The sequence below is a fragment of the Dipteris shenzhenensis genome, chromosome 5, assembly GCF_047967505.1.
Source record: "Dipteris shenzhenensis isolate YYH24624 ecotype China chromosome 5, Dip_SZ_1.0, whole genome shotgun sequence".
NCBI classification, from domain to species: domain Eukaryota; kingdom Viridiplantae; phylum Streptophyta; class Polypodiopsida; order Gleicheniales; family Dipteridaceae; genus Dipteris; species Dipteris shenzhenensis.
The window spans coordinates 29,433,747-29,441,494 of NC_141600.1; positions in this window are offsets into that span (position 1 = coordinate 29,433,747).

The following is a 7,748-nucleotide window of genomic DNA, read 5'->3' on the forward strand; positions in this document are numbered from 1 at the left end:
TGCATCTGCAACCGCTTCTTGCTACTGCTTTGAAAGGAGTCTTATTTCTTCTTGTTGTTTCTCCTTCTTAAATGTTGCAAAAGTGTCTTCCGTTGCCGTTGCGATATCATGCCAGTGATTTCCTCGACCCACACTCTATTGCTTGTGCCTTGACCTGGCTTTTTAGCGTTCCTATCTCGTAGCCTCTGTCTACTTCTCTTGCAAGCCATGGTGAGTTGCATGTTGCCATTGATGCCATGGCCACGATCAGTCCAGACTAGACCCAGAGAACCTAGATGGTGATGCAAGCAAATAATAGAAGACAACTTACTTGAAAGAAGACAATGGCAAACCAAAGTCTATGCAAGGTCATGTTGAAGTGCGTGCTTGTTGTTTGCTGCTAGCACATTTGCAGGGTGGGGGCAGGTTGCAGGTACTTAATCTTCTAAGATTTGATGGGCGGGAGGTGTGAAAATTTGAAATTTGTAGGAGTAGCAAAATTTTTAGCCACCGGTTTTCACCCCTCCGGTGATACACATAAGAACAATTGGATATCCCAAACAAGTGCAATGTGGCCTAAAATGCTTCAAAACACAAATAGGCCAAAGGGCATGCTATCAGGTTAGATGCTATGTATTATGAACTGCAGTGACCTTTGGCATGCTTATGAGCCATATAGCAAGCAAGTGCATGGAAAAAGAAACAATTCAAAATTGTAAATATTGTTGGATTTATTAAAAGATCTTCAATGCACATGCACAAATTGCACTTTTTCAACTTCTTTTATTTTAGGGTGAATCTAGATACCAATACCAACAATTATCAATGTCTTAAGACCACCATGTAGTAGTACCACTAGTGTGGATTCTAAATTTTCCCCAAAAAAAAAAAAAGTTATGGAGCATGCACCTTGCGTGCCCTCAAATGGGTATGCATCACTTTAGCACAACATTGGAGGCCCATTAACCCATGCCTAATGTTCTCATTTAGGTGTGTCCTTGGGTTGAGGAGAAGCTCACATAGTGCACTTTTGAATGATACTTGGTTGCATGTATGTTTAGAACGAAATTTTGATGTTTTTGAATAAATTGCTATATCCTATAGTCTTCAAGATGCATGCTTCATATGCAACATAGCACTTGTAATGCTTTAATGGTCTCATTTTATATCCTTATTCCATAATTTTTTGCTCTCATGTTCAAGTTTGGAATGTGTACTACAACTTGAAGACAAAGTTTGCTAAATTTCATTGAGCAATGCATAAGTTATGGGTCATGTAAGATCCCTATATATAGAAAAGTCCTTGAACCTCACAAAAAATGTCTACACTAGGCAAACAATGACCCACTAGTATAGCTAATGTGCTTCCTCATATTCTTGGTTTTGTTAAAGGTAAATGGCAAACATATGCGCCATTTGATAGGATAGAGATTTGTTCGCTTAGATTATCCCGACTGAGGACTGCCACATCATAGCTTTGGCTCAATTTACTTCTCCTATTGTTGGGAAGGCTCTAAGGCTGTCGGCAATTACTGACTTTTTATAAATTTAATATCTTTTGTGAAATTTTTGCACCATAGCTTTGGCTCAATGAGGCTCTCAGCGATTGTTGTTGAGTTGTTATAAGTTGTCTTTGGATGTAATCTCTTTGTTCAACTTTTGCTCTTAGCAATGCTTGAGTCGTTATACTCATCGGGTGTAATCTCTTTTAAGTTTCAACTTTAATATAAGGAATACTATTATTGCAGTCCTTGTCGGTAGTGGTCACTTTTGGTTGAGTTTTGATTGCAGCCATTGCACAAGGAAATACATTTTCCTTAGTTTAGGATTGATTGCAAGAAACACTAAAATAGTTCGAGGAACCAACATGGTGGTTGCAAGAAAAAACATTTTCATTGGTTTATGATTAACTGCAACCCACAACAAAATAGAACCAGTGTGGTGATTGTAAATGGAAATACATTTTTCTTGATTTTATGACTAACTACAAGTAGCACTAAAATACTTCACAGAACCAGGGTGGTGGTTGCAAGGAGATACATTTTCCCTCCATTTTCCTTGGTTTGGAATTAACTATAACCCCCACTAAAATAGAACCATTGCGGTGGTTGCACAAGAAAACACATTTTCCTTTGTTTAGGGTTAACTTTAGAATGAAGGAAAATGTATTTTTTTGTTTAGGATTATCTTTTAAATGAAGGAAAATGTTTAACTTTCTGCAACCACCGCACAAAATAGAACTAACATAGTTGTTGGAGGAGATACTTTTTCCTTGGTTTAGGAACTACAACCCGCACTAAAATAAAACCAACACGATGGTTGCACAAGAAATAAATTTTCCTTTGTTTAGGTGTACCTTTTGACCACTCGTTTTAAACTCGATGCGGAATATACGAACAATTGTGGGACTCCAATGTGGGTCTCAAATGACCAAGCTAATTAATGTAAATAGATTTCCTTTGGTTTAATTAGGAGTAGCTACAGCCACATCCAAAAACCAGTGTGGTGGTCACGCCAAGCCAATGTTAGTGCGGTGGTTGCGAATCTAGATCAACATGGAAGAGCTATGCATAGATGATAGGTGGCAAACTGTAGGTAGATGACATGTAGCGAGTTGCAGGTAGATGGCAGAACAAATTGTGGACAATCTATTGTAGGAAGTTGTAGTTTCTTGTCTACTCTTCTTATGTTCTTATCTTCTTTCTTTCTTCTCTTCTCTTCTCTACTCTTCTTGTCTTCTCTTCTTCTCTGCAGTTCATCATGCAGCCATGAAGCTCTTCAGGAGGCTCGCTTGACCCTCGAGATGGCTTCGTACAGCAATTATATAACATTTTGGGACACCTTCCCACTCCATAGGAATTATATACATGCATGAAGAGCACTCAAAACACCCCTCATGAGTTGAGAGTACAGACTCCAAACCACCCCACACCCACACCACCTTAGATTACTCATGTGGAGTCAAGACAACCTAGTAGACAAGTGGCAGAGCTGCCAGCCTTCTCCCCTGTGGTCAGGAGTCCCTTCTCCCCTACATTCAAGAGTCCCTTATAGTTCACAGATCCGCTAGCCTTCCCCCTTGCAGTCAGGTGTCCCTTCTAGATCACAGAGCCGCTAGCTTAGTCGGGAGCCCCTTCTCTAGAGGCGAGTGCCCATCGCAGTAGCTCATCACATGACATGGTAGAAGGCATAGTAGTAGGGACAAATTTGGCACAGGATGCATGGCACATTGCCTTGGGGGTAGCACTAGGGGTGGGGATGATTTAGATGCAGATGTGCCAGAGGGTGATGGTACGATTTACTATGATACCACTGAGATGGGCAACATCTTGTAAGATGCATGGGGGAAGGATATCATGTCCTTCATGTGCTCTGTAGCTCATAGAACTACAGAGATTGCTTTATTCCATTCAAAGAGCAAAAAGAAAGTTTGGCTGAGGATACCATAAAGACTTTACGTAGGACGTATCCCAATCCAGAACATCATGAGTTCACATACAAATGGGCAAAGATAAAGATTAGCAATATCCTTGCCAATAAGAGGTATTTGCTTAAGAGGCAGGCACTAGCCAAGTTTGCTAGGAGAGAGGGCGGACAACCACCAAGGGGCCAGCCACACACTACTCATAAGCACGAGTGGAAGAAAGCCATGAAGGTAGCAAAAGAGGACTCCAGTCTGCTCCCAGTCTGCAGCATGTGGAGGCATGACAGATCCAGATGGAGCAATATGGAAACTTGCATTTTGGAGCAGGGGGTATTGTGTCATGGGAGGCCCAATTTAAGAGTATCGATCTCAAATTATATTGTATTTCTGTGGTTTATCAGGAGGTTGTTCCTTTGTACTAACCCCTCTGCAATTTGTGTCATCTTGCAGCTTGATATCATAGGCAGATACCCTACTCCTACCGAGACATCCTACCATCGTGGACATTGTAGGCGACATACTTGGAGGCACTTCTATGACGAGGGGTTAATTACTAAGGAGTAGTATATCCGGGCTACTGGAGCGCCCTTGCAAGTATTTATAAGTACTTAAAAAAATGTCAATGTAGTAAATAAAGATTTGATTTTTCATACATTGATACATGTCCCTTGTTTACAGACTCTTGGGGATATTGAGAAGGAAGTAGGTGAGGATACTCTGGAGGAAGAAGGCAACGAAGAAGGCTCTATTGATGGGAGCGAGGACGAGGATGCCTCCAAGTAGTCATAGAAGTAGTGCTAGCTATCCTTTTTTGAACTTGAAGCCATAGGTGGCTTGGCTTTGTGCTATATGTATATATAAGCAGAACTCTTTATTGATTGTTGGCTGGGTCACTTTGATGAATCACATTATGCTTTGAAACATATGTTTATCCGTCCTTGTGAGATACATTCATTTCATTTGCAATTTTATTAATATATTCAGGAGCGCATGCAAGTTTGTGCTAAGTACTTGGATCATTTACACGATTATGCTATGAAGTGTGCAACTATAGAAGAATTTATCAGAACTATAACATGATTTGGTGCGCATGCAAACTAGAATAGCAGTGATGACAATTTTAGTATGAATCACATTATGCTATGGAGCATACACAAGTTTGCATACGTTCTTAAATGAATTACTTGCTTCAAAAAAATGAAGGGATCATTAGTTATTAAAGCATTTATTATTTGCAAATTTCAAAGTATTTATCATGAGTTAATAATTAGAGAAATTTAACACAATGTTGTCATCTTACTATATAGTCTAATTTATAACTTTTCAATTTCCTAGAAAAATAATGTTTGAAAATGAGTAGAATAATTGTCCAATTGCTTCCATAAAAAATCATTTATGAATTAAGAAATTTTAAACATCACATATTCTTTGTCAATACATGTATAGATCTACCTTGGATATTAGTTCCCTATCTACTTACACGAGGACATCAAAATAGATTAGTAGAACAATTGTATAAATGGTTAATGAAAAAATTATTTATAATTTAAGAAATTTAAACACAAGATATCGCTCCTAAACCTTTTAAACATGGCTAGGTACTTCACATGAAAATTGTTAAATTTTCAAGGACATCAAAGCATTAAACAATAAATTGTATTGAAGCATAGCATCGTATCGCCACTCTTACTGAAAGGAATGCAAAGGAAGCTAATTGCCTATGTGGGGGATGATAAAACGGAAGGAGGAAGGGTCTGCATCTTGGAAGCGAGGCCAATGCATGGAGGTTTCTGTGATGGCAAGCACGTAAGATGCGAGGCCAGCGACGAGAAACGCGAGGGTTATTGCAAAGATGCGCTTGGATGAGTGAGGAGGGACAGGCGGCGCAGTGGTGAAAGCAAAGAGGACGACGTGAGGTGGGAGAAACAGGCTAATAGCGAAGGCGACGATGCCCGCACCGGCGAGGAGAGTGAAGGGGATCAAGGAAGCGAAGCTCAGAATGCTGCCGGGGAGTTTGTGATAGTAGTAAACGAGAGGGGGAATGAGGGTGAGAAACAGGAAGAACACGAAGAGGATACAGAGGACGAAGCTCCACAGATTGAAGCAATTGAGCTGCTCCATGTTGTCGTTGTAGCGCTGATCTTTGTAGTACTGGTTCACTTCGCCAAATCGAGATTTGTCGAGACGAACGCAAATGCCTCGATTGCTCGGAATTACAAAGAGTGGCATTATTCCTGCTTCCACCACCACGAACAGCGACATCCACACACTCAGTATCTCCACCGGACTCACTTCCAAGCGCTGCGCTAGCCTGCTCGCAACGCTCGCCTGGTATCCCACCCCCTGCATCAACAGCGCCATCCCCACCCACCATGGCCTCCGTTCCACTATCTCTATCAACTCATCTATCTCCGGCAGCACCCCCGGCGTTGCAACCATCGCTTCCTTCCACAGTGCGTTTCTCGGATCCCAGCCCTGCAAACATAAATACTTGTCCGCCTTCAGCACATCTCCCGCCGGGAGCTCGTCACTTCCCGGCCACGGGACAGCGAGCTTCAAACTCGGTGCCTCGTCAAGGATACGATGCGTACCGAACAATTGACTCGCAGCTGTTTGTTCATCAGACTCTCCGCTGTTCGTAAAGAAAGAGTTATATGCGTCTGCATCTATGCCTATCCACACTACCAGGGGACAAATTCGCTTAGCGATCCTGATCGATGAAACGTTTCTTAGTCGCTGACGCATCGTCATGGCTGCATATCCTGCCGTCAAAACCCAGGCCACGCATACTTGAGGCGACAAAAATTTAAGGAGGATCAAAACAAAATTGTCTGCCGAGAAAACAGGAGGAATGCTTAATCGCTTGTCGTTCCAAGAGACGTGAGACGGATTCCAATGAACCAGGCAGAGCACCAAAGCGAGCAGATTGGCTGTGCCCCCGAACAGCACCCTCCAAAGTTCCCTTTTGCAAGAAGGGCCATCTGATGCCACAGCTGCCGCGAACAACACCCTCCGAAGTTCTCTTGAGCACTGCGATGCTCCTCCTGCAACACCTGCCGTTGCCCAAAGTGTTACAATCAAAATGCCCAACTCACAGGTGCTCAGCACACCCATACCAAGAGGGAGTCTATTCGGACGCGAGAAACTGATGGCTTGCTTGAAAATATTTCTCTAATCCATGTTTTTATATAGAGCAAATGATGGTCTTTAGGTATAATTTAGCTTGACATGACTTTACTTAAGCATCCTTATTTCTGACAAAAACAAAAAAAGGAAAGGAGCACAGCTTAACGAGTTAGTGTCTCATAAAAAATGTAAAGTAGCTCAAACAACGAAAAATATTAGTAAAAAAGCAAAGGAGAACGTCACTCTCATAAAAAATGTATAGTAGCTCAAATAATAAAAATATTTCAATTATTAGTTAAAGGGGAGTAAAAGTTCACGAGAAGTCTACATGGGACAATGTTGACTTTACTATGCATTTGTTCCTCCTACATGTTCCTTGCGTGCATAATGTGAAGAGAAACCTTGCTTACTTTACGCAAGGCATTCTAAAGACAAAGAAATAATGAATTCTTATAATTGTATAATTAGTTAAAGAAAAAGCAAAAAGTGTTGATGATCCCACCATCTTTACACAATGTAGGTAAGAGGCATATATTTCATCACTCACATAAAGAAAACAAAAAGAGAAAGAGAAAGAGTTTCACAATCTAGATTATCAAACTTAGTTGTAGCTAGTATGTAAGAGATGGACAAAGCAAGTGTACTAGTGGTTATGCACATTCACAAGCACATCCATGCGTGTGTCAATGATTGCGTTGTGTTTTGTGGAGCACATAAGGAGGCTCGAGAGTGTCCTACTTGTGGCGAGGCAAGATATAGAGCAGACCTCAAAACTTTGGATGTGCCTCATAAGGTTCTGCGATATTTTCCCATAATCCCTCGGATCCAACATATGTTCAAGTGCAAATCCATTGCAGAGATCATGTCATGGCTTTCTTCCCATCCATCAACCGATGGCAAGTGGAGATCTCCCGCAGACACTCCTGCATGGAAGCATATTTCAAAAGCACCTCTTTCACATCTTTGGCATTCACAAACCACGCCCTTTGACCCCATATATATCCCACATCATCATCTATTACTACTTCATTAAGATGCAGATTGAGATTTTTGATTGATGTGAGTTCATCTTGATCATCTTCAGCTTTGGGTTCTGAGTCTTCTTCATCTTTCTCTTCTTTTAACCGTTTTTCATCCACATGATCTTTCTCTACAGTGGGACGATGCCTTTTTCTAGTGCTTGGAACCGTGGCTCTTGCAGTACTAGCCTTTTGCATTT